Below are 27,791 nucleotides of genomic sequence, written 5' to 3' on the forward strand. Positions count from 1 at the left end.
TCACTGAACAGAGAGAGAGCCACAGTGACAGAATCAGCTGTTTGTCCAATATTAACAACATACATCAAACTTATGTCCCACCAAGGCCAAGGCCCAGGGTGAAGAGGAGTGTTATGTCCCACCAAGGCCCAGGGTGAAGAGGAGTGTTATGTCCCACCAAGGCCCAGGGTGAAGAGGTGTGTTATGTCCCACCAAGGCCCAGGGTGAAGAGGTGTGTTATGTCCCACCAAGGCCCAGGGTGAAGAGGAGTGTTATGTCCCACCAAGGCCCAGGATGAAGAGGTGTGTTATGTCCCACCAAGGCCCAGGGTGAAGAGGAGTGTTATGTCCCACCAAGGCCCAGGGTGAAGAGGTGTGTTATGTCCCACCAAGGCCCAGGGTGAAGAGGTGTGTTATGTCCCACCAAGGCCCAGGGTGAAGAGGTGTGTTATGTCCACCAAGGCCCAGGGTGAAGAGGTGTGTTATGTCCCACCAAGGCCCAGGGTGAAGAGGTGTGTTATGTCCCACCAAGGCCCAGGGTGAAGAGGTGTGTTATGTCCCACCAAGGCCCAGGGTGAAGAGGAGTGTTATGTCCCACCAAGGCCCAGGGTGAAGAGGAGTGTTATGTCCCACCAAGGCCCAGGGTGAAGAGGTGTGTTATGTCCCACCAAGGCCCAGGGTGAAGAGGTGTGTTATGTCCCACCAAGGCCCAGGGTGAAGAGGAGTGTTATGTCCCACCAAGGCCCAGGGTGAAGAGGAGTGTTATGTCCCACCAAGGCCCAGGGTGAAGAGGTGTGTTATGTCCCACCAAGGCCCAGGGTGAAGAGGAGTGTTATGTCCCACCAAGGCCCAGGGTGAAGGAGTGTTATGTCCCACCAAGGCCCAGGGTGAAGAGGTGTGTTATGTCCCACCAAGGCCCAGGGTGAAGGAGTGTTATGTCCCACCAAGGCCCAGGGTGAAGAGGTGTGTTATGTCCCACCAAGGCCCAGGGTGAAGAGGTGTGTTATGTCCCACCAAGGCCCAGGGTGAAGAGCTGTGTCAGGAACATAGAACTACGTCATGCTGAAATAAACCTCAGTGTGAAAGGTCATCTACAACTGGGAGGCGATGTGGTCAGTGAGGAGCTTCTGGTCTGTCTGTGTGAGGAGGAGCTCCTGGTCTGTGTGAGGAGGAGCTCCTGGTCTGTGTGAGCTATTTGGGTTTGTGGCGTGACAGAGGAGATGAAAGGAGAGAGGAGAAAGGAGAGCCCAACTTGGCACTGAGACTCTGGTGGAAGCTGGTGGAAGCTCTCGTCATCATTTATTCATGTTGGACAACCTGACAACTCTGCCTCACAACCCGACTACTGCTGACTCAGGGAGGGGAGAGAGCAGCAGGACACTGCCTCAGGGAGGGGAGAGAGCAGCAGGACACTGACTCAGGGAGGGGAGAGAGCAGCAGGACACTGACTCAGGGAGGGGAGAGAGCAGCAGGACACTGACTCAGGGAGGGGAGAGAGCAGCAGGACACTGACTCAGGGAGGGGAGAGAGTAGCAGGACACTGACTCCCAACTCGACTACTGCTGACTCAGGGAGGGGAGAGAGCAGCAGGACACTGACTCACTACTGCTGACTCAGGGAGGGGAGAGAGTAGCAGGACACTGACTCATAACCCGACTACTGTTGACTCAGGGAGGGGCGAGAGCAGCAGGACACTGACTCAGGGAGGGGCGAGAGCAGCAGGACACTGACTCAGGGAGGGGAGAGAGCAGCAGGACACTGACTCAGGGAGGGGAGAGAGCAGCAGGACACTGACTCAGGGAGGGGAGAGAGCAGCAGGACACTGACTCAGGGAGGGGCGAGAGCAGCAGGACACTGACTCAGGGAGGGGCGAGAGCAGCAGGACACTGACTCAGGGAGGGGAGAGAGCAGCAGGACACTGACTCAGGGAGGGGAGAGAGCAGCAGGACACTGACTCACTACTGCTGACTCAGGGAGGGGAGAGAGCAGCAGCAGCAGTACTAAGTACATAATGATGTCCACTGGGTAATTCCAACTCAAGAGCAGACCAACCTATCACATCTTCCGCTGGTCCCATTACTTCCGTATCTAGCTGTGAGTATGACTAATGGTGCGCTGATCTGATATGCAGGTAGTGACCTCCCTGGATGATTGGCACTATATAGAGAGAGACTGACTGAGCTGGACTTGTAAATCCAGGGGTTATTTTCAGAGGATCAACATTTTCTCTCTCTGACCCGTCTCCCTGACCGTGAAAAAAAGAGGGCTGTAGTTAGACGGTAACAGGAGCAGATATGAGACCAACCCAGCCTTCCTGTCTGACGTCACAGCTGAGGGCTGAGGCAACCCAACCAGTCTGGCCAGCCACTAGGTCTACGTGTAAAACAAGGCCTGTAGTATTCAGCAATACACCTGTTGAGCCAGAGGCGCGCGCGCACACACACACACACACACACACACACACACACACACACACACAGCTGAGGAATCCTATAACCACCTAGTCTTTCTGTCTCTTCCTGTTACGACACACAGGTTAATATGTTGAGGACAGACGGGGCTCAACAGCTGTAAAATAAATTTGATATTGACATAGGATATTGACATAGGAGCCAGAACGACGACAGTCAGTTGGAGCAGAGGTCACATTTAATGGAAAACACCTGTAGAGCTGAGCGACGTTACGACATTAACAACGTGAACCAGAGGTCCACCTCACATGGTCCAGCCAGGGGGAAGAGGCCAGGTCCACCTCACATGGTCCAGCCAGGGGGAAGAGGCCAGGTCCACCTCACATGGTCCAGCCAGGGGGAAGAGGCCAGGTCCACCTCACATGGTCCAGCCAGGGGGAAGAGGCCAGGTCCACCTCACATGGTCCAGCCAGGGGGAAGAGGCCAGGTCCACCTCACATGGTCCAGCCAGGGGGAAGAGGCCAGGTCCAAACAGTCAGTGTAACTACAGTACGTACGATGACTACAACTGTAAAAGTACGAGTCGGGTTATTGTTAGAGAACGACCCATAAAATCAGCCAGGCCGATATCTGCCTTTTCTAGTCTAATCGTCCCTCTCTCTGTTCGTCCCTCTACGTAGCAAGTGCTGCTATGATATGCCGTCACTCACCGCCTGAGCCACGGGGCACTGCTGAGGAATGACTGGCTGGGATCAGCAGCAACAAGCTAAACCTCCAGACAGACTGACGGTAACCTCTGACCTGGATGTAATACAGTCACCATGCAGACAGACTGACAGGAACCTCTGACCTGGATGTAATACAGTCACCATGCAGACAGACTGACAGGAACCTCTGACCTGGATGTAATACAGTAACCATCCAGACAGACGGTAACCTCTGACCTGGATGTAATACAGTCACCGTAGCCAAACACAGCCGTCCGGCCGGTGCACACCGGAATTAAAGGGCAACTACACAAAAAAAAAATGTATACGATTTTTCAGAAACCTCAGAATCGGTCCCCTGATGTGGTTAAAACCTTGGTGGGGTTATATCCTGCCTGTTTGGCCCTGTCTGGGGGTATCGTTGGACGGGGCCACAATGTCTCCTGACCCCTCCTGTCTCAGCCTCCAGTATTTATGCTGCAGTAGTTTGTGTCGGGGGGCTAGGGTCAGTCTTATATCTGGAGTATTTCTCCTGTCTTATCCGGTGTGAATTTAAGTTCTCACTCTATCTCTGAATGATCGGCTATGAAAAGCCAACGGACATTTACTCCTGAGATGCTGACCTGTTGAACCCTCGACAACCACTGTGATTATTATCTGACCCTGCTGGTATTGTAAACATTTAAACAAAATTGGGATCCCCAAAAAAATTAAATGTTTATTTGCCCCACAAAATGTAAGTCACAGTGCAGCTGGCTCACCTACTCTTTCTCTTTGCTAACGATGCCAGTGTGTGTGTTCAGGTCTTCAGTCTGTTGCGTGTAAAATATCCTGATGATAGGGCCTTTGCTTTTCTGGAAGTTGAAAGAAATTGCAAGCCAAGAAATTGTGAAATACAGCATACCCATTGCGAGATATAGCTTTTGATTACAGATAGGTCTAGTGCGCGGTTCTGACTCCCATCTGCCTGGTGGCCGACCTGCCGAAACCGTGCTTCCTCCCTCTCTCTCTCTCTCTCGGTCCCTCGCTATGAAAGATGTGTTCTCTGAAGTACGGCAACCAAATCAGTCTCCTCTATTCCAAAAATACTGACTCTTAGGGAATCGATTCCTAGCAGAAAATGAGTTCTCTTTGTACTAAAATGTCTTGGAAAGTTACGGTATTTAAACCGTGACTTTTATTTATTTATTTTTTTAAAGACGAGAGGTCTGCACGCAGGCAGCAGATAGGCTGTGTGCAGGCAGCTCCAGATTACTTCATTGACAGGTCTGATGGACGTTAGTCTCGCCTCAGAAGCGGCATTCCTTCACAGGTTAAATACCCGCTCAGTCGCATTCCCAAACTATCCCCAGAGAAGGTTTTGTGTTAAAAAAAAAAAGCAGGAGTTTGACCAGGGACCACATTTTGATATGAAAAAAAATTCATGTAAAAACTAAAATGTTTTTAAAAATTGGGACTATGACAGTCTATGACAGTCTATGACAGTCTATGACAAATCAAAATCTGACAAGTGCTTTTGACAGTATTTCAATGTGAAGACAGTTGGATGTGACTGAAATGCATCCGTAAGGTGTTGGGAAGTTCAGAAGATCAGCAGGATATAATGTTGTATGACCTTCTGGGTAGAAAAGATGGTCTGATTTCGTTCCTGGTCTGTTCCACTCTGTTCCACTGAGTCCTGAGTGGCCTGGTCTTATCCACTCTGTTCCAATGAGTCCTGAGTGGCCTGGTCTTATCCACTCTGTTCCAATGAGTCCCGAGTGGCTCGGTCTTATCCACTCTGTTCCAATGAGTCCCGAGTGGCTCGGTCTTATCCACTCTGTTCCAATGAGTCCCGAGTGGCTCGGTCTTATCCACTCTGTTCCAATGAGTCCCGAGTGGCTCGGTCTTATCCGCTCTGTTCCAATGAGTCCCGAGGGGCTCGGTCTTATCCGCTCTGTTATAATGAGTCCCGAGTGGCTCGGTCTTATCCGCTCTGTTCCAATGAGTCCCGAGTGGCTCGTTCTTATCCACTCTGTTCCAATGAGTCCTGAGTGGCCTGGTCTTATCCACTCTGTTCCAATGAGTCCTGAGTGGCTCGGTCTTATCCACTGAGTCCCGAGTGGCTCGGTCTTATCCACTGAGTCCCGAGTGGCCTGGTCTTATCCACTCTGTTCCAATGAGTCCTGAGTGGCTCGGTCTTATCCGCTCTGTTCCAATGAGTCCTGAGTGGCCTGGTCTTATCCACTCTGTTCCAATGAGTCCCGAGTGGCTCGGTCTTATCCACTCTGTTCCAATGAGTCCCGAGTGGCTCGGTCTTATCCGCTCTGTTCCAATGAGTCCCGAGGGGCTCGGTCTTATCCGCTCTGTTATAATGAGTCCCGAGTGGCTCGGTCTTATCCGCTCTGTTCCAATGAGTCCCGAGTGGCTCGTTCTTATCCACTCTGTTCCAATGAGTCCTGAGTGGCCTGGTCTTATCCACTCTGTTCCAATGAGTCCTGAGTGGCTCGGTCTTATCCACTGAGTCCCGAGTGGCTCGGTCTTATCCACTGAGTCCCGAGTGGCCTGGTCTTATCCACTCTGTTCCAATGAGTCCTGAGTGGCTCGGTCTTATCCGCTCTGTTCCAATGAGTCCCGAGTGGCTCGGTCTTATCCACTGAGTCCCGAGTGGCTCGGTCTTATCCACTGAGTCCCGAGTGGCTCGGTCTTATCCACTGAGTCCCGAGTGGCTCGGTCTTATCCACTGAGTCCTGAGTGGCTCGGTCTTATCCACTGAGTCCCGAGTGGCTCGGTCTTATCCACTGAGTCCCGAGTGGCTCGGTCTTATCCACTGAGTCCTGAGTGGCTCGGTCTTATCCACTGAGTCCTGAGTGGCCTGGTCTTATCCACTCTGTTCCAATGAGTCCTGAGTGGCTCGGTCTTATCCACTGAGTCCCGAGTGGCTCGGTCTTATCCACTGAGTCCCGAGTGGCTCGGTCTTATCCACTGAGTCCCGAGTGGCTCGGTCTTATCCACTGAGTCCTGAGTGGCCTGGTCTTATCCACTCTGTTCCACTGAGTCCTGAGTGGCTCGGTCTTATCCGCTCTGTTCCAATGAGTCCCGAGTGGCTCGGTCTTATCCACTCTGTTCCAATGAGTCCTGGGTAACTGGGAGTCTTGTGAGTGTAACCATATGAAGATCATCAAAGGTAAGTGATACATTTTATCGCTATTTCTGACTTCCGTTACTCGTCTACTTGGCTGGTTACTGTTTGTAATGATTTGTCTGCTGGGCGCTGGTCTCAGATCATTGCATGGTATGCTTTCGCCGTAAAGTCTTTTTGAAATCTGACACCGTGCTTGGATTAACAAGAAGTTAATCTTTAAACCGATGTGTAACACCTGTACGTTTCATTACATTTTTATAAATGAGTATTTCTGTTTTTGAATTTGGCGCTCTGCAATTTCACAGGATGTTGTCCAGGTGGGACGCTACCGTCCCACAACCCCTAGAGAGGTTAATTAAAAAAATATAATAATTAGCTGCGATCAAATCATGTGCTGGTGCAACCAACTGAAAATCATTTGTGTAGAACCCTGCAGAGACCCCATTGGTGGCATTCTCTGCTGCTCTAACGCTGTTCAAGGAAGACCCTAGTTACCCTGATCTACACCACATTATAAAAAACGGCAGCCAGGCTTTCAGACAAGGTACAATATACGATTCACGGTATACATTGAAACCATTTGATGACAAAAATCCATGTGCACGAATGTCTGAATACGTCTTACTTCCTGATACAGGTTACGTCACGGCGCCAATGAGAGGAGTCCACTACTTCAGATGCGGTTTACGGAATTCAAGCTTCAGGATGTGGACGGAGTTGTCCTCCATGTTATCATGTTGAACAGAGAGAGCTCCAGGATGTGGACGGAGGTGTCCTCCATGTTATCATGTTGAACAGAGAGAGCTCCAGGATGTGGACGGAGGTGTCCTCCATGTTATCATGTTGAACAGAGAGAGCTCCAGGATGTGGACGGAGGTGTCCTCCATGTTATCATGTTGAACAGAGAGAGCTCCAGGATGTGGACGGAGGTGTCCTCCATGTTATCATGTTGAACAGAGAGAGCTCCAGGATGTGGATGGAGGTGTCCTCCATGTTATCATGTTGAACAGAGAGAGCTCCAGGATGTGGACGGAGGTGTCCTCCATGTTATCATGTTGAACAGAGAGAGCTCCAGGATGTGGACGGAGGTGTCCTCCATGTTATCATGTTGAACAGAGACAGCTCTAGGATGTGGATGGAGGTGTCCTCCATGTTATCATGTTGAACAGAGAGCGCTCCAGGATGTGGACGGAGGCGTCCTCCCACCAATAAATACACTCAAATAATTGGGATGTCGATCATGACTTTGGGCTTTTAAAGTGAAATATCAAAATAAATATGCCCATATACTTACCCAGACACTGTATACTTTAATTGGGGTAGGGGTGGGATTGTTACTTTAAAACAACACATCCTCTCTCTGTCCCTCTCTTTCTCCCTCCCAGCCAACATACACCAGGCAGCCTGGCTGTCACGGTGGCCCTCGCTAGCTGAGGACAGGGCGGGAGAGAGGACAGGGCGGGAGAGAGAACAGGGCGGGAGAGGACAGGGCGGGAGAGGACAGCGAAGGCATTGTTCCTGTCCACGCTGCACTGTGAGTCTAACTCACAAGCCAGCCGACTGCTGCCTCCCTCTCGTCCTGTTTAGCGACAGTGTATGTGTTCTGGGCATGAGACTACGGCGGGCATATCTTTAGTGAGACTCTCCCCGTTCAAGGACAGCGTGTGCGAGTACTGTACTGGGAACTGCTCTGATGCAATACACAGGAAACGAGTCCACATTCTTCCAACCTTACCTCAACTTATCTGAGGGAGTGTGGACAGATTGTACGGCACATTGTTGTGTGTCAAATCAAATTTTATTCGTCACATGTTTGGTAAACAACAGGTGTAGACTAAACAGTGAAATGCTGACTTACAGGCCCTTCCCATCAACGCAGAGAGAAAGAAAAGAGAGAAATAATAGAAAGATAATACAATAAATAAATACACAATGAGTAACGATAACATGGTTATATACACTGGGTACCAGTACTGAGTCAATGATAACATGGCTCTATACACTGGGTACCAGTACTGAGTCAATGATAACATGGTTCTATACACTGGGTACCAGTACTGAGTCAATGATAACATGGTTCTATACACTGGGTACCAGTACTGACTCAATGATAACATGGCTCTATACACTGGGTACCAGTACTGAGTCATGATAACATGGCTCTATACACTGGGTACCAGTACTGAGTCAATGATAACATGGCTCTATACACTGGGTACCAGTACTGAGTCAATGATAACATGGCTCTATACACTGGGTACCAGTACTGAGTCATGATAACATGGCTCTATACACTGGGTACCAGTACTGAGTCAATGATAACATGGTTCTATACACTGGGTACCAGTACTGAGTCAATGATAACATGGTTCTATACACTGGGTACCAGTACTGAGTCAATGATAACATGGCTGTATACACTGGGTACCAGTACTGAGTCAATGATAACATGGCTGTATACACTGGGTACCAGTACTGAGTCAATGATAACATGGCTGTATACACTGGGTACCAGTACTGAGTCAATGATAACATGGCTGTATACACTGGGTACCAGTACTGAGTCAATGATAACATGGTTATATACACTGGGTACCAGTACTGAGTCAATGATAACATGGCTCTATACACTGGGTACCAGTACTGAGTCAATGATAACATGGTTCTATACACTGGGTACCAGTACTGAGTCGATGTGCAGGGGGAACAGTCTGACTTTGGGTGACATTTAGGGCCTTCCTCTGACACCGCCTGGTATAGAGGTCATGGATGGCAGGAAGCTTGGCCCCAGTGATGTACTGGGCCGTATGTACTATCGTCTGTAGCAGCCTTGCGGTCGGAGGCCAAGCAGTTGCCATACCAAGTAGAGGTCGACCGATTAAATCGGCATGGACAATTAATTAGGGCCGATTTCAAGTTTTCATAACAATCGGTAATCTGCCTTTTTGGATGCCGATTACATTGCAATCCACGAGGAGACTGCATGGCAGGTTGACCACCTGTTACGCGAGCGCAGCGTCAAAAGGACCTTGTGGCTGCAAGGAGCCAAGGTAAGGTGCTAGCTAGCATTAAACTTATCTTAATAAAAAACAATCAATCAATATTCACATAATCACTTGTTAACTACACATGGTTGATGATATTACTACTAGGTTAACTAGCTTGTCCTGCGTTGCATATAATCAATGCGGTGCCTGTTAATTTATCGTCGAATCACAGCCTACTTCAACTTGATGATTTAACAAAAGTGCATTCGCAAAAAAAATCACAATCGGTACACAAATGTACCTAACCATAAACATCAATGCCTTTCTTAAAATCAATACACAGAAGTATATATTTTTAAACCTGCATATTTAGTTGAAGCCAGATGAAGCTAGCTGGCTGCTTATATTGTTAGCTTTGGGCAACAGGGTTAAGTTGCTGACTAGCTATTTATTTTCATGAACTGAAATTCAATTTCAATAGGCGAACAACAAGTGGCTACCTAGCTAATACTTACTCACAAGGATTCCTAAATCATTGCTAAGATAGGTGAATGCACCAATTTGTAAGTCGCTCTGGATAAGAGCGTCTGCTAAATGACTTAAATGTAAATGTAATAATGAAAATGACTGCAGTTTCTACTGGTCATTGTTTTCAGGCTGGTTGTATTGGTGCTAGCTAGGTACCAAGCTAAAGCTAGCTAGCTACCTCAGAAGTTATGGTTGAACAAATAATGCTTTATTACCAACGCGGTATTGTGAACACATCGTTCGTGGCCGGTGTTAACGTTTTATAGTATTATTGCAGTCGTTTAGCGTTGTCATTGTCAGAGTGGACACATTGTTTACAGAGCTCACAACCTGCTACACTTGAGAGAAACAAGTATTGGTTTTATTTCCATTTACGACTTGTCAATTTATGAAATTGTCGTCTTTTGTTTGGAGAGCCTGTCAATGCACCTGATTAGAAACAGGCCTAGGATGCCTACGCTGCCCGCAAAATGTGCCCATTTGGTGACCTCATAGTATTTCTGATCGCCTTAACTCACCACTACTAATGAACTGTGGAGTTTCTCAAAAGTACATTTTCTCTTCACCTCAAAACAAACAAGTAAACAAAGTCTGTTTTTTTTTTTTTTTTTTACATTCATTGAGAACGATGACAGTTTCTCAATGTATTTGGTAAAAAAGTATTCCAGCTCTCTCCTTTTCGATAACCGCCGAGCCTCTGCATGAAAGGGGAAAAATGTACCGCTCTGATCCAGTGGAAACGTCATGAAATACCAGATTACTTCTTATCCCTTTGATCAAATACAGATGTGTCTGTCCGGCGCTCACTGGCACGGGTCACTCTGAGGACCCAGAATAGTTGATACAGTGTTTCCCACATTGTGAGTCTGGACCGGATCATGTTATCTCCTCTCTCATACTGACTCTAGTCTGGACTGGGGAACCGCTGGGAGTCTGGACTGGATCATGTTATCTCCTCTCTCATACTGACTCTAGTCTGTCCTGAGGAACCACTGGGAGTCTGTCCTGAGGAACCACTGGGAGTCTGTCCTGAGGAACCACTGGGAGTCTGTCCTGAGGAACCACTGGGAGTCTGTCCTGAGGGACCACTGGGAGTCTGTCCTGAGGGGAACCACTGGGAGTCTGTCCTGAGGGGAACCACTGGGAGTCTGGACTGAGGGGAACCACTGGGAGTCTGTCCTGAGGGGAACCACTGGGAGTCTGTCCTGAGGAACCACTGGGAGTCTGGACTGAGGGGAACCACTGGGAGTCTGGACTGAGGAACCACTGGGAGTCTGGACTGAGGAACCACTGAGAGTCTGGACTGAGGGGAACCACTGGGAGTCTGGACTGAGGAACCACTGGGAGTCTGGACTGAGGGGAACCACTGGGAGTCTGGACTGAGGAACCACTGGGAGTCTGGACTGAGGGGAACCACTGGGAGTCTGTCCTGAGGAACCACTGGGAGTCTGGACTGAGGGGAACCACTGGGAGTCTGTCCTGAGGAACCACTGGGAGTCTGGACTGAGGAACCACTGGGAGTCTGGACTGAGGGGAACCACTGGGAGTCTGGACTGAGGGGAACCACTGGGAGTCTGTCCTGAGGAACCACTGGGAGTCTGGACTGGGGAACCACTGGGAGTCTGGACTGAGGGGAACCACTGGGAGTCTGGACTGAGGAACCACTGGGAGTCTGTCCTGAGGGGAACCGCTGGGAGTCTGTCCTGAGGAACCACTGGGAGTCTGGACTGAGGGGAACCACTGGGAGTCTGTCCTGAGGGGAACCGCTGGGAGTCTGTCCTGAGGAACCACTGGGAGTCTGGACTGAGGGGAACCACTGGGAGTCTGGACTGAGGAACCACTGGGAGTCTGTCCTGAGGGGAACCACTGGGAGTCTGTCCTGAGGAACCACTGGGAGTCTGGACTGAGGGGAACCACTGGGAGTCTGGACTGAGGAACCGCTGGGAGTCTGGACTGAGGGGAACCACTGGGAGTCTGGACTGAGGAACCACTGGGAGTCTGGACTGAGGAACCACTGGGAGTCTGGACTGAGGGGAACCACTGGGAGTCTGGACTGAGGAACCACTGGGAGTCTGTCCTGAGGAACCACTGGGAGTCTGGACTGAGGAACCACTGGGAGTCTGGACTGAGGAACCACTGGGAGTCTGGACTGAGGAACCACTGGGAGTCTGGACTGAGGAACCACTGGGAGTCTGGACTGAGGGGAACCACTGGGAGTCTGGACTGAGGGGAACCACTGGGAGTCTGTCCTGAGGGGAACCACTGGGAGTCTGGACTGAGGGGAACCACTGGGAGTCTGTCCTGAGGAACCACTGGGAGTCTGGACTGAGGGGAACCACTGGGAGTCTGTCCTGAGGAACCACTGGGAGTCTGGACTGAGGGACCACTGGGAGTCTGTCCTGAGGGGAACCACTGGGAGTCTGTCCTGAGGGGAACCACTGGGAGTCTGGACTGAGGAACCACTGGGAGTCTGTCCTGAGGAACCACTGGGAGTCTGGACTGAGGAACCACTGGGAGTCTGGACTGAGGAACCACTGGGAGTCTGGACTGAGGAACCACTGGGAGTCTGTCCTGAGGGGAACCGCTGGGAGTCTGGACTGAGGGGAACCACTGGGAGTCTGTCCTGAGGAACCACTGGGAGTCTGGACTGAGGGGAACCACTGGGAGTCTGGACTGAGGAACCACTGGGAGTCTGGACTGAGGGACCACTGGGAGTCTGTCCTGAGGGGAACCACTGGGAGTCTGTCCTGAGGGGAACCACTGGGAGTCTGGACTGAGGAACCACTGGGAGTCTGGACTGAGGAACCACTGGGAGTCTGGACTGAGGAACCACTGGGAGTCTGTCCTGAGGAACCACTGGGAGTCTGGGCTGAGGGGAACCACTGGGAGTCTGTCCTGAGGAACCACTGGGAGTCTGTCCTGAGGGGAACCACTGGGAGTCTGTCCTGAGGAACCACTGGGAGTCTGGACTGAGGGGAACCACTGGGAGTCTGGACTGAGGGGAACCACTGGGAGTCTGGACTGAGGAACCACTGGGAGTCTGTCCTGAGGAACCACTGGGAGTCTGGACTGAGGAACCACTGGGAGTCTGGACTGAGGAACCACTGGGAGTCTGTCCTGAGGGGAACCACTGGGAGTCTGTCCTGAGGAACCACTGGGAGTCTGGACTGAGGGGAACCACTGGGAGTCTGTCCTGAGGAACCACTGGGAGTCTGTCCTGAGGAACCACTGGGAGTCTGGACTGAGGAACCACTGGGAGTCTGGACTGAGGGGAACCACTGGGAGTCTGTCCTGAGGGGAACCACTGGGAGTCTGTCCTGAGGGGAACCACTGGGAGTCTGGACTGAGGAACCACTGGGAGTCTGTCCTGAGGGGAACCACTGGGAGTCTGTCCTGAGGAACCACTGGGAGTCTGTCCTGAGGGGAACCACTGGGAGTCTGGACTGAGGGGAACCACTGGGAGTCTGGACCGAGGAACCACTGGGAGTCTGGACTGAGGGGAACCACTGGGAGTCTGTCCTGAGGAACCACTGGGAGTCTGGACTGAGGAACCACTGGGAGTCTGTCCTGAGGAACCACTGGGAGTCTGGACTGAGGAACCACTGGGAGTCTGGACTGAGGGGAACCACTGGGAGTCTGGACTGAGGAACCACTGGGAGTCTGGACTGAGGGGAACCACTGGGAGTCTGTCCTGAGGGGAACCACTGGGAGTCTGTCCTGAGGAACCACTGGGAGTCTGGACTGAGGAACCGCTGGGAGTCTGGACTGAGGAACCGCTGGGAGTCTGTCCTGAGGGGAACCACTGGGAGTCTGGACTGAGGAACCGCTGGGAGTCTGGGCTGAGGGGAACCACTGGGAGTCTGGACTGAGGGGAACCACTGGGAGTCTGGGCTGAGGGGAACCACTGGGAGTCTGGACTGAGGGGAACCACTGGGAGTCTGGACTGAGGGGAACCACTGGGAGTCTGGGCTGAGGGGAACCACTGGGAGTCTGTCCTGAGGGGAACCACTGGGAGTCTGTCCTGAGGGGAACCACTGGGAGTCTGGACTGAGGAACCACTGGGAGTCTGGACTGAGGGGAACCACTGGGAGTCTGGACTGAGGAACCACTGGGAGTCTGGACTGAGGAACCACTGGGAGTCTGGACTGAGGGGAACCACTGGGAGTCTGGACTGAGGGGAACCACTGGGAGTCTGGACTGAGGAACCACTGGGAGTCTGGGCTGAGGGGAACCACTGGGAGTCTGTCCTGAGGGGAACCACTGGGAGTCTGTCCTGAGGGGAACCACTGGGAGTCTGGACTGAGGAACCACTGGGAGTCTGGACTGAGGGGAACCACTGGGAGTCTGGACTGAGGAACCACTGGGAGTCTGGACTGAGGAACCACTGGGAGTCTGGACTGAGGAACCACTGGGAGTCTGGACTGAGGAACCACTGGGAGTCTGTCCTGAGGGGAACCACTGGGAGTCTGGACTGAGGAACCACTGGGAGTCTGTCCTGAGGGGAACCACTGGGAGTCTGTCCTGAGGAACCACTGGGAGTCTGTCCTGAGGGGAACCACTGGGAGTCTGGACTGAGGGGAACCACTGGGAGTCTGGACTGAGGGGAACCACTGGGAGTCTGGACTGAGGAACCACTGGGAGTCTGGACTGAGGAACCACTGGGAGTCTGTCCTGAGGGGAACCACTGGGAGTCTGTCCTGAGGAACCACTGGGAGTCTGTCCTGAGGGGAACCACTGGGAGTCTGGACTGAGGAACCACTGGGAGTCTGGACCGCATCATGTTATCTCCTCTCATACGACACAGAAGTTAACACACTTGAATAATGCGACACGGCATGTAGAAATGTTGAAACTTAAAATTACTGTTTGCAAAACAATGTTCCTACAGGCTAGAAAACTTTACAATGGAAGAAGATAGGGGTAGATTCCAGCTTGGTAGGCTAACTTTCTTTGCTAATATTCAGCTAAAGCTGACATCAATTCACTAGCTTAGTACTTCCTCTGTGATAATACGCAGAACCATAAACGCAAAATATGCTGATTAAAAAGCTGATTGCCACAACAACAACAAAAAAAAAACATTCCACAAAATTCCCTCACTTATTCGGTCTCTCTCTCTCACCCCAACGATGATCTATTGCCTCAGCTAATGACGTCATTACCGGTGAAAGAAACAGCTCACATTTTTATAAAAGAAACTTCTATTCAGGGGTTTTTGATCAGCACAATAAAATAAGTCGTAAATAGAAGAGAAACAGACAGTTATCTGCAGCCTCATGAAAATCAGCCAAACCAAACTCAATAACTCAACGCATGCACACACCCCTATTGAATATGCATTCACCTGTATTGCGGGGAGAGACCTAGGCTGCATCTTGATTTACCCAGTTTACCAACAGAGATTTACCGTTCAAATAAATGACTAGCTTTATGTTATGTAGTTAGATTCGTTTTTTACCAAAGTGAAATGGATTGGATGCTTGTATAATTGATTCATTAACTCATACACGGCTGTGTCTGAAAAATGTTGACGTAAAACTCAAATTATAAAACAGTACGTTATTTGTTTTCATCTTGATCTCCGACTCCCTCTAGTCATTTGTGTGTCTTAATTATTTCATCAAAACAGTGTGCTTAAAGCATCAGACAACCTCAGTGCATATGTAGTTCATTTGATAGAAAAACACCTAGGTTGTGTCTATATGGAAAAAAACAAGTTTAAAAGAACTGAGGTTGGGTCAACCAATTATTTTTGGGGGGTCAGGGGACCTACCTGCCTGTCGGTATGCCTGCTTACCTACCTGCCTGTCCGTATGCCTGCTTACCTACCTGCCTGTCGGTATGCCTGCTTACCTACCTGCCTGTCGGTATGCCTGCTTACCTACCTGCCTGTCGGTATGCCTGCTTACCTACCTGCCTGTCGGTATGCCTGCTTACCTACCTGCCTGCCTGTCTGTCTGTCTGCCTGCCTGTCTGGCTGTCTGCCTGAGAGTTATTTAACATACACCATGGTCAGTACCTATAGCCAGAGCGGAGCAGAGCACAGGCTGAGTCCAGGTGGAGAGGAGAGAAGCAGCCTGCCTGCCCAGAGAACCATGACTCAGCTAAAACTGAGGTGGTCTCTCCCAGGTGGAGAGAAGCAGAGAGACCAGGTGGAGAGAAGCAGAGAGACCAGAGAGACCAGGTGGAGAGAGGAGAGGAGCAGAGAGACCAGGTGGAGAGAGGAGAGGAGCAGAGAGACCAGGTGGAGAGAGGAGAGGAGCAGAGAGACCAGGTGGAGAGAGGAGAGGAGCAGAGAGACCAGGTGGAGAGGAGAGGAGCAGAGAGACCAGGTGGAGAGAGGAGAGGAGCAGAGAGACCAGGTGGAGAGGAGAGGAGCAGAGAGACCAGGTGGAGAGAGGAGAGGAGCAGAGAGACCAGGTGGAGAGAGGAGAGGAGCAGAGAGACCAGGTGGAGAGAGGAGAGGAGCAGAGAAGTGGGAAAGGCAGGGGGAGACGACGGTGTCATATTAGAGACAGAGATGGTGTCTACAACAGGAACATAGAGAAACATATAATCTGACGGGGGAGAGTGTTTCAGCAGGAGAAAACAAGGGCCCTCTAGACAGGGTGGTCGCAGTTGTACATGAGAACTAGCCTACCTGGTTAAATAAAGCGGAAATAAATAAATCGAGCATCATTTTGAACTAGGGTTGTCACGATACCGCTATCGTGGCAAGGAAACAAAAACACGAAACAGTCCTCATGTTGTCCACCGGGGAAACAGTCCTCATGTTGTCCACCGGGGAAACAGTCCTCATGTTGTCCACCGGGGAAACAGTCCTCATGTTGTCCACCGGGGAAACAGTCCTCATGTTGTCCACCGGGGAAACAGTCCTCATGTTGTCCACCGGGGAAACAGTCCTCATGTTGTCCACCGGGGAAACAGTCCTCATGTTGTCCACCGGGGAAACAGTCCTAATGTTGTCCACCAGAATCACGTTTATTTTCCTACAACAGACAATATTTTTTACATCCAAGTAGATTTTAATGACCGAAGAGTTCAGTCTGCATTGTGTTTTGTGTTTTCCTTGTTGCCATGGAAAACCCAGCTATCGTACTAATCACCACAGTGGTATCGTGACGACCCTATTCTGAACACTGCGCTAGGACAAAATACAAAATCTTCACCTCATAAACCTGACAACCCTCTGCCGTTACCAGGGAACAAGAGCCACAGCAACATGCACGCTGGTGGTGACGTCAGTGGAGGCTAGCCACCACCAACAGGGCCACAGTAGATAAGGGTGAGGCATGTAACACACATACAGGCCTAACCTGTTCTATGGTTAGCTCTATAAAAAAAATAAGGTAGGTATAGCCTATCAGGTATGAGGGACCTACCTTAGCCCCTTTGTGACCTACACAGGGTAAAGTACGAGTTGAAAGTCCTTCCAAACAATAATGTACGTACACACACACACACACACGCTACAATAAATTTATCCCTATCAGTCCTTGAGCTTGGCGCTGATAAGATAAAGAGGCCTACTCTGGAGGGTTTCTGTACAGTAGAGCGGACGATGAAAAAGATCCTCAAAAAAAAGGTTCTACAGCTGCACCGTCGAGAGCCTCCTGACTGGTTGCATCCTGGTACGGAAACTGCTCGGCGTCCAACCGCAAGGCGCTACAGGAGGGTAGGGCGGTACGGCCTAGTACATCACTGGGGCAACGCTTCCTGCCATCCAAGACCTCTATACCAGGCGGTGTAAAAAAACTCCCGCACGGCAGGTGGTACCAGAGCACCAAGTCTCGGTCCAAGAGGCTTCTTAACAGCTTCTACCCCCCCAAGCCATAAGACTGCTGAAAAGCTAATCAAATGACTACCCGGACTATTTGCATTGGCCCTTTGTTTTTCAAACGCTGCTGCTACTCGCTGTTTATTATCCATACATAGTTACTTCACTCCTACCTACATGCACAAATCATCTCAATTACCTCAAATAACCGGAGCCCCCACACACTGACTCTGTACCGGTACCCCCTGTATATAGCCCCCACACACTGACTCTGTACCGTAACACCCTGTATATAGCCTCCACATTGACTCTGTACCGGTACCCCCCTCTATATAGCCTCCACATTGACTCTGTACCGGTACCCCCTGTATATAGTCTCCACATTGACTCTGTACCATAACACCCTGTATATAGCCCCCACACACTGACTCTGTACCGGTACCCCCTGTATATAGTCTCCACATTGACTCTGTACCGGTACCCCCTGTATATAGCCTCCACATTGACTCTGTACCGGTACCCCCTGTATATAGTCTCCACATTGACTCTGTACCATAACACCCTGTATATAGCCCCCACACACTGACTCTGTACCGGTACCCCCTGTATATAGTCTCCACATTGACTCTGTACCGGTACCCCCTGTATATAGCCTCCACATTGACTCTGTACCGGTACCCCCTGTATATAGCCCCCACACATTGTACCGGTACCCCCCTGTATATAGCCTCCACATTGACTCTGTACCGTAACACCCTGTATATAGCCTCCACATTGACTCTGTACCGTAATACCCTGTATATAGCCTCCACATTGACTCTGTACCGGTACTCCTTGTATATAGCCTCCACACATTGTACCGGTACCCCCTGTATATAGCCCCCACACATTGACTCTGTACCGGTACCCCCCTGTATATAGCCTCCTCATTGACTCTGTACCGGTACCCCCCCTGTATATAGCCTCCACATTGACTCTGTACCGGTACCCCCCTGTATATAGCCTCCACATTGACTCTGTACCGGTACCCCCTGTATATAGCCTCCACATTGTTATTTTACAGCTGCTCTTTTATTTTTAGTAAATATTGTTCTTAAAACTGCCTTGTCAGTTAAGGGTTTGTAAATAAGCATTTCACAGCAAAGTCTACACCTGTTATATTTGGCACATGTGACAAATCAAATTTGGCACAGTCCAGACAGAGAGGAGGGGACCCAGCCAGGCCACAGAGGGGGGGGGGGGGACACAACCCAGCCAGGCCACAGAGGGGGGGGGGGGGGGACCAGCCAGGCCACAGGGAACAGATGGGAGGGGGATCCAGCCAGGCCACAGAGGGGGGGGGGACACAGCTAGGGGCCCACAGGGGCCAGCAGCACAGTGAGTGTTCTTCCTTAATCTCTAGCTGAGAGTCTGTCAGGGAGGGGGGAAATGAAGAGATCAACCCCCACCAGGACTCATGACCTGCTCCAGGAACGAGTTATCATCCAATCAGGAGACAGGAGAGGATCAGATATTTCCAAAGAGGTCGAGCCGATCTCTGAATCCTAGTCGATACGAATATAGGACAGTCCTCTCCAAACGATGCAAATTCTTCTACTGTATTGAACCAGTTGGAGACAGATAGACGTCCCAGTGATCGACTGCGCTCTGACAAGTCCCCAATAGTGTGGATCATGTGTCCCGTTCTCATCACAATAGAAGTATCAGTGTATGTCCATGGTAAGACATGCGTACCACTGTGCAGCTGAGCAAGGCAGGGACGGAAGAACCTCAAAATTAGTTCTGCGATTTCAGAAGACCTATTTTGGGTTAGTTGCGCTGAAAAACGGGGTCATATGAGAATCTGATTCTTTCATTCCCCACTGGTTAGTGCCCGGGGACGTTACTATCGTGGCAAGGAAATAAAACAGGAAGTGGATTTAAACTTCTTTAGGGAAAAAAAAGCCCTAACGTTGGAAACAAAACATTATGTCGTCACCCAGAGTAACATTTATTCTCTAAAACTACATCACACCATATTTGAAATACAGCAGGGTTTAAAAAAGGTCTGTCTGCTACACATTATTATTGAGATGGGAGAGAAAAAATATTGTGACATTGGTATCGTCACAGCCCTCTACCTCTTGTCAAATATTCTCTGTTCTTCGACTCCCCTATTGTCAAATATTCACACAGGACAGTCGAACAGAGAAACAGAGAGAGACAGAGAGACAGACAGCGTGAGAGACAGAGAGACACAGACAGAGAGAGACAGAGAGACAGAGAGAGACAGAGAGAGAGAGACAGAGAGAGAGAGACAGAGAGAGAGAGAGACAGAGAGAGAGAGAGACAGAGAGAGAGAGAGAGAGAGACAGAGAGAGAGACAGAGAGAGAGAGAGAGACAGAGAGAGAGACAGAGAGAGAGACAGAGAGAGAGACAGAGAGAGAGACAGAGAGAGAGACAGAGAGAGAGACAGAGAGAGAGACAGAGGCTGTAGGATTTAGTCCCAATTTGTACTCGACAGTTAAAACGGACTGCTAGCCTAGTGTGTTTTACTTGTAAAGATGGTTTTGTATAATTCCCTAATAAATTAGACATTTCCCAATTAGCATAATCCCTAATGATGGTTATGACTTAATTACGTGATCAGTCTCCATGTTGATCAGACTGTAAGCTAATAAAGTCATGTTACCAAGCCCCTCGAGAACCAAACGCATGTCGTCTTCAACCCCAGTTAAACCCCCTGCTGTGGAGAAGGGGACATGTATGAACTCCGGGGGAACGATACAGATCGGATACAGAATTATACCGTAAAAGCTTGTCTTATTATCTTCCCTCAGCTCATTATTTTAGGAGCACAGATCCCATTTAATACTGATGGGACTCTGTAGTCAGGACAGTGACCTTCCTTTCCACATGACCAACCTCAGGAAACAAGCAGGCCAGATCTGCTCAACGGGAACGAGGATATTGGAGTGAAACAAATCGAACACGTCTTCTATCAAAAGAAACACATTTCTGAACGAGGCAACATAGTACGGCCAAGCTCATCTGTGTCGGTCTATCGGTCAGTCTATAAACAGTGCTGCGTCACTGTAAATACACACAGTAGTCCAGACAGTAGCTCATATCCCACTTAAGGTCTTATTAAAGCGGATAACCTGTTTACATGGACCTTCGACATCCTGCTCACGAGTATCCATGAATAAACAGAATATTCCTCATTTAAGTTCATATGGGTTAAATTGAATAGTACAGGTGTCTCCAAAACTTTTGCCCCGACCCCATTTTGATATCCGAATAATTCTCACGACCCCAACATTGGGGCTACGACATTCAATTGTAAAACATTCTAACAGTATTTCTGATAGTATATGACAGTGAGTTGAGAATACAAAGACAGTCAATTGCAAATTAGTCTGAGATAAGAGAAAAATGATCATCTCGCCACCATTAATACACGTCACGTCCGAGCTTCTCAAAAGTCAGGGGGGAAGCAGTCGACAGTTCGAGCACCTCTTCTCTCCTGCCACATCCAAACCTGGATCAATATTTCGTTTTTAATGCAGACGAGAGCACGGAATCAGATACCATGAGTTTTAATGCTTGTCACAGTATTTTCCTTTGAGTCAGGAAGTAAAACTCCTCCGTAGTGACCCGTGAATATAGCACCACAGTATGAGTAATAATACCCATAAAACCTAGCGGTCAAAACAAGGAAATTGTTTCCCGAAAAATATTGATAAAAGTCACCTTGTCCGAGAGAGATTTACAGGTTATCAAAACGTCACGCCAGGGAAAGTCTACACAAAACACAGCCCTTATTTTTAAGTGTTTCTGAAATGCCCAATGGGAAAAATTAATAGTGGTAAAATGATTGGAAGCACTTTTGAAGCGATTCTGTTTGACAAATCGGATAAACATCACATCGAAAAACATCAGTAAACAGGATGAGATGTTGACATGCCACAGTATCCCGTCTAAGATCAGCATATCCCAGACATCTTATCCGGGGTATCAAATAACCTTGGACACAAGCTTTTTGAGGGGGGTTTATTGTAAAACGGGATATGATGTTTTATTATGTGTCAAATCAAAAACAGAATAGTTGACTATCCTGAAATAATAAACGGGATATTGGTGTGCATGTAAACGTTGTCACTGATCAGTCACGTGGATGAATGGTCGCCTCTACAGAGCGAACACAAAACACACAGAGCTACCCAGCAGCAGTTTAGTCTCACTAAGCTATACACACACCGCAGACATAAACTGAGTCCCAAATTCTTTTAAGATTTTGATTTAATAACTAGGCAAGTCAGTTAAGAACAAATTATTATTTTACAATGACGGCCTACACCGGCCAAACCAGGACGACTGCTGGGCCAATTGTGCGCCGCCCTATAGGACTCCCAATCACGGACGGATGTGACACAGCCTGGATTCAAACCAGGGACTGTAGTGACGTCTCTTGCACTGAGATGCAGTGCCTTAGACCGCTGAGCCACTCGGGAGCCCAATGGCACAGGGCCCAATGGCACAGGGCCTGGCCAAAAGTAGTGCACTAAATAGGGAATCACGTGCCATTTGGAACAGCCATAGACTGAGTCCCGGTGCAGGCATTCTACTCCTCTGTCATACTGCTGCCTGTCACAACCAAGGCTTTGGTACAAAGAATTAACACACATTCATTCTCCTAAGGGTGAACAGATATCAGCTCAACACTTGCTCAAAAGAGCAGAGTTTGTCATTGCTCTGAAAAAGAAAAGCCAAAAAAGAGAGATCCCAGGAGAGCAGAGGGCCTTCACCGCTAACTAGAGCATCCCAGAGGGCCTTCACCGCTAACTAGAGCATCCCAGAGGGCCTTCACCGCTAACTAGAGCATCCCAGAGGGCCTTCACCGCTAACTAGAGCATCCCAGAGGGCCTTCACCGCTAACGAGAGCATCCCAGAGGGCCTTCACCGCTAACTAGAGCATCCCAGAGGGCCTTCACCGCTAACTAGAGCATCCCAGAGGGCCTTCACCGCTAACTAGAGCATCCCAGAGGGCCTTCAACCGCTAACTAGAGCATCCAGAGGGCCTTCACCGCTAACTAGAGCATCCCAGAGGGCCTTCACCGCTAACTAGAGCATCCCAGAGGGCCTTCACCGCTAACTAGAGCATCCCAGAGGGCCTTCACCGCTAACTAGAGCATCCCAGAGGGCCTTCACCGCTAACTAGAGCATCCCAGAGGGCCTTCACCGCTAACTAGAGCATCCCAGAGGGCCTTCACCGCTAACTAGAGCATCCCAGAGGGCCTTCACCGCTAACTAGAGCATCCCAGAGGGCCTTCACCGCTAACTAGAGCATCCCAGAGGGCCTTCACCGCTAACTAGAGCATCCCAGAGGGCCTTCACCGCTAACTAGAGCATCCCAGAGGGCCTTCACCGCTAACTAGAGCATCCCAGAGGGCCTTCACCGCTAACTAGAGCATCCCAGAGGGCCTTCACCGCTAACTAGAGCATCCCAGAGGGCCTTCACCGCTAACTAGAGCATCCCAGAGGGCCTTCACCGCTAACTAGAGCATCCCAGAGGGCCTTCACCGCTAACTAGAGCATCCCAGAGGGCCTTCACCGCTAACTAGAGCATCCCAGAGGGCCTTCACCGCTAACGAGAGCATCCCAGAGGGCCTTCACCGCTAACGAGAGCATCCCAGAGGGCCTTCACCGCTAACTAGAGCATCCCAGAGGGCCTTCACCGCTAACTAGAGCATCCCAGAGGGCCCTTCACCGCTAACTAGAGCATCCCAGAGGGCCTTCACCGCTAACTAGAGCATCCCAGAGGGCCTCACCGCTAACTAGAGCATTCCCAGAGGGCCTTCACCGCTAACTAGAGCATCCCAGAGGGCCTTCACCGCTAACTAGAGCATCCCAGAGGGCCTTCACCGCTAACTAGAGCATCCCAGAGGGCCTCACCGCTAACTAGAGCATCCCAGAGGGCCTTCACCGCTAACTAGAGCATCCCAGAGGGCCTTCACCGCTAACTAGAGCATCCCAGAGGGCCTTCACCGCTAACTAGAGCATCCCAGAGGGCCTTCACCGCTAACTAGAGCATCCCAGAGGGCCTTCACCGCTAACTAGAGCATCCCAGAGGGCCTTCACCGCTAACTAGAGCATCCCAGAGGGCCTTCACCGCTAACTAGAGCATCACAGAGGGCCTTCACCGCTAACTAGAGCATCACAGAGGGCCTTCACCGCTAACTAGAGCATCACAACTCACAAACCAATCAAATCAATAACCTAAGTTTAGTTTTCAACTCACAAACCAATCAAATCAATAACCTAAGTTTAGTTTTCAACTCACAAACCAATCAAATTGCATCACAGTAACAAACTTCAATAGATCTGTTGGGGTGACCGTTGAATCACTTCATAGCAGGCGTAGCCGAGCGGTTACGAGTGTTTGGCCCTGAGAAAAACGTGTCTGGGTGCCCTTGAACAAGGCACTAAACCCTAATTGCTCCTGTAAGGATATGAGCATCTGCTAAATTACTAAAATGTAAATAATAAGGAAAGGCTAACATTACACTCCTTGCCACTCCTGTCTTTGGCAATTAACAGGAGTGGCATGTAAACAAAAAAAAAAGACTGGTTATCAGACTAGGGAAAAAGGTGTTGTCTCTATCAGACTAGGGGAAAAAGTGGTTGCTACTAGCAAAACTTCTGGTGTAAATCATCCAGATACACCATCATCACATAAACCTAAATCTCTGTGAGAAATATTTCAGGGGTGAGGTGTGTGAGTCAGGAGATGCTGTGGCTGTCTCAGTCTGATCACATTCTTTACTATTGTATTTGACGGTAATACCACTGTGAATCTCAACGAGGACAGATTTATTTTTTTATCATTCAAATTTAACAGGAGCTGTTGGAATTGCAACACAGAATCTATGTGACGATGACTAATTGGAGAAATTACACCACATGCCAGGCAACTTGTTGAGTTTCACTCTCTGTCCGCCCGGCCAACCCTACTTGGCTTCGATGCAGGTGGGTGTTGTGGCTCAGTTGGTAGAGCATGGTGTTTGCAACGCCAGGGTTGTGGGTTCGATTCCCACGGGGGGCCAGTACAAATTATTATTTTTTTTAAATAAAGAAATTAAATGTATGTATTCACTACTGTAAGTCGCTCTGGATAAGAGCGTCTGCTAAATGACTAAAATGTAAGATCATCATGATGTTGGAAAATCAAATCAAAGACTAGTCAGCTCCTACACATGAATGGAAATGTAAGGTGATATTTACATCACTTCCAGGTTTCATATCAGACAAGGGTTTTTTTTTACTCACACATTTCGTTTCATCCTAAGAAATGGTCATTCTTACATTGACAATCAACGTTTTAATAAATAAAATGCACCAGAAAGGAAGGTTCCTGGCCATGTAACATTTTAAGAAGGGCTTAACAGTACTAAGTCAAAGAAAGAACCACAACAATGCAGAACAGACAGCCCACGGTGGTGAAACAGACTTCAAAACATGTTGTCTAGTTGTCTAGCTGGTTTGTTCATTGACAGAGTTAACAGTAGCTAACTAGCTCACTAACTAACTAGTTAACCTTAGTCGTGAAGCCACTTACGCAGTAAAGTAGTGTGTTTTCAGTCCATATGTTACGCATTTCACTTATTTTTTTTAAAAACTACCTCGTTAGCTACCTAGCTAACTATCTCTGCTAGTTAACATACAAATCAAATGATAGTCTAAATGATGTGAATCCGCGTAGTTAACATTTTAGCCAACTAGCTAGCGCTGTCAACCCAGTAGCAAAGTTAGCTCCTTAGCGCCAGTTAGCTACCTGTTAGCTATTAGCTAGCTCCTAGCCGTCAAAACACGTACAGACGTTAACAAAATGTGGCTTATTCACTGGAAAACTAACATGTATTTATAGTTAGCTAGCTGTTAGCTCATAATGTACCCGTTTCAGCTTCGGTAACAGTTCATTCGTTTCTAATGTTGTCAGCTAGCTAGTTAGCATTTTGCTGGATAGCCAAACGTCGAGAGCTGTGAAGCCAAAACATCTATATATTTTTTTTATTTTCTCCTCCTTCTCTACCGTTAATAAGCTCACCGACTAACGTTAATTAGATATCATTTTAAAATATATATAACTTGTCCTTCTTACCTGTGACCAGCGCCCCGATCCAGAAGTCAGTCAGATTTGATCACCTCTCTCTCTCTCTCTCTTGAACCTGGCCGATATAAATGTAAATTCCAGGTTAGTGTTATTGGGAATGAACTCTATCCTACTAAAGCGCTCTAGTTTCAACCATACGATCGGTAATTTGTCATAAACTCTATAACTCTTCTGTTATGGGTTGAAAATGGCAGCCATCTTGGTCAGGGAGAAATCCACAACAACAAAACAAACAAACAAAAAAACAAGTTTATTATTAAGGTTGTAAATTCACTCTGGTTCTAGTCTCTGAGTGAACCAGAGTGCAGAATAACTAATAGAGCTCCACAGTGGAGGTGTCATAATACCCATCAAACCTAGCGGTCAAACAGGAGAATGGTTCCAATTCATTTTTCCCACAATTCATTTTTTCCCTATAGGGGATTTTAGAAACACTTAAAATAAGGTCTGTGTTTAGTGTAGGCTTGGTGACGTTTTGATAACCATGTAAATCTCTCTCGGACAAGGTGACTTTTATCAATATATTCGGCTCTATTTAGTCTTAGATTCGAAAGTGCTAATTAGCATTACATTTTTTTGGGGGGGGGGGTAAATACAGGCAAATATATTGATAAAAGTCACCTGGTCTTAGAGTGATTTACACAGTTATCATAACATCCCAGAGCCCATATTTTAAATGTTTCTAAAATCCCCAATGAGATAAATGAGTGGTGGATAAACAATTGGAACCATTTCCTTGTTTGATCGCTAGGTTCCATGGGTATTATGACTCATACTGTGGGTACTCTATTCGTTTCACCTGCCTGTCCACTCCCTGATTCAACCATCCCTGGTAACTGACCGCCCCTGTCCTTATCCATGCTTCTTGTTCTTCTTTGAGGTTTAGTGGCAGACTACACTCATAAGGTATATTTTGCCACCACCTACTTACTGTACGAGGTAGTGAAAAATACCCCCAAAAAACAAAAGATGTTTTGGATGAACAAATTCATACTAATTACCAAAACCCCCCCAAAAAACACTAACCAAATTTACGCTACTATCGTAAATTTCAAACAAAAACAAACAAAAAACTGTACTCCTTCAGTCGGATTTAAATGTCTATTCGGATCCCTACACAGGTTCAGTAACCTGGGAGAGGGGGGGGAACCTCTTCATTCAGGACTCGTTGTAACATTTCGTTTTGTAAAGTCCTGGAGATCCAGAAATGTTTTTGCCGCCTTTACAATGATGTCGAGCATCTTAGATGTTTTATTAGTTTGACGTGTGTAATATATTACTTTCGCTATTAAAACGCAACATAATCCACCTTCTCCACTGCTAGTGTGTTGGGATCCATGGCTTCACTGCAGACTGTGGGACATCCACTACCATCTCATCTCTACTCACTCCTTCAGCTATTTTTGTCCTTATCCATTGGGTAATGCTCTGCAAGTTTACAGTGAAATTCAAGGTGCTTGATTGATCAAAAATAAATGATAGGGGTGGGACTTACAGCCGGTTACCGCGTGGTTCAGTTGGTAGAGCATGGTGTTTGCAACACCAGGGTTGTGGGTTCGATTCCCACGGGGGACCAGTACGGGGGAAAAAATGTGTGAAATGAATGCATTCACTACTGTAAGTCACTCTGGATAAGAGCGTCTGCTAAATGACTAAAATGTAAATGGTTACTTTTGTGGTGTGCACTTTGAAAATGCACCATCTATCAAATCTGTATCCAATAGGATTTTCAATAGATTAAAGCTTCATAGACCTACTCACGAGTCCTCTGTCTGCTTGTCAGGAAATTTGAGTTAGAACTGAATGGAAAAAGACAGGTGTAATATCCATAGGCAGACGGGTGGCCTCCCACAACAACAACGTTCCCACAAAGGTCTGGGATATACGAGACTAGCACAGATGGGTCTTTTACCTATGTAATCATGCACTTGTCAATACAAGGAAGCATAAAACCAAATATCCCTCAATAACTCTGCTCTGGATCGATCGATCGATAGGCCAGCCTAGTCCAGTTATAGTGCACTGCTCTGGTCAAAAAGGAATGCACTGTGTAAGGGAATAGGGTGCCACACTATCTCTTCATGGTGGACAATGAACACTTGGATCAACAGGTTGGGATCCTGAAC

General features: G+C 48.6%; 1 pseudogene; it reads right to left on the bottom strand.

Moving 5' to 3' along the window:
* LOC115172176 (protein numb homolog) overlaps positions 1–25,932 on the bottom strand; it is a 100,384-nt pseudogene extending 74,452 nt beyond the window's left edge.
* Between the last annotated feature and the right edge of the window lie 1,859 nt (positions 25,933–27,791).

Source organism: Salmo trutta, chromosome 33 (assembly GCF_901001165.1).
Source record: "Salmo trutta chromosome 33, fSalTru1.1, whole genome shotgun sequence".
Classification (NCBI taxonomy): Eukaryota; Metazoa; Chordata; class Actinopteri; order Salmoniformes; family Salmonidae; genus Salmo; species Salmo trutta.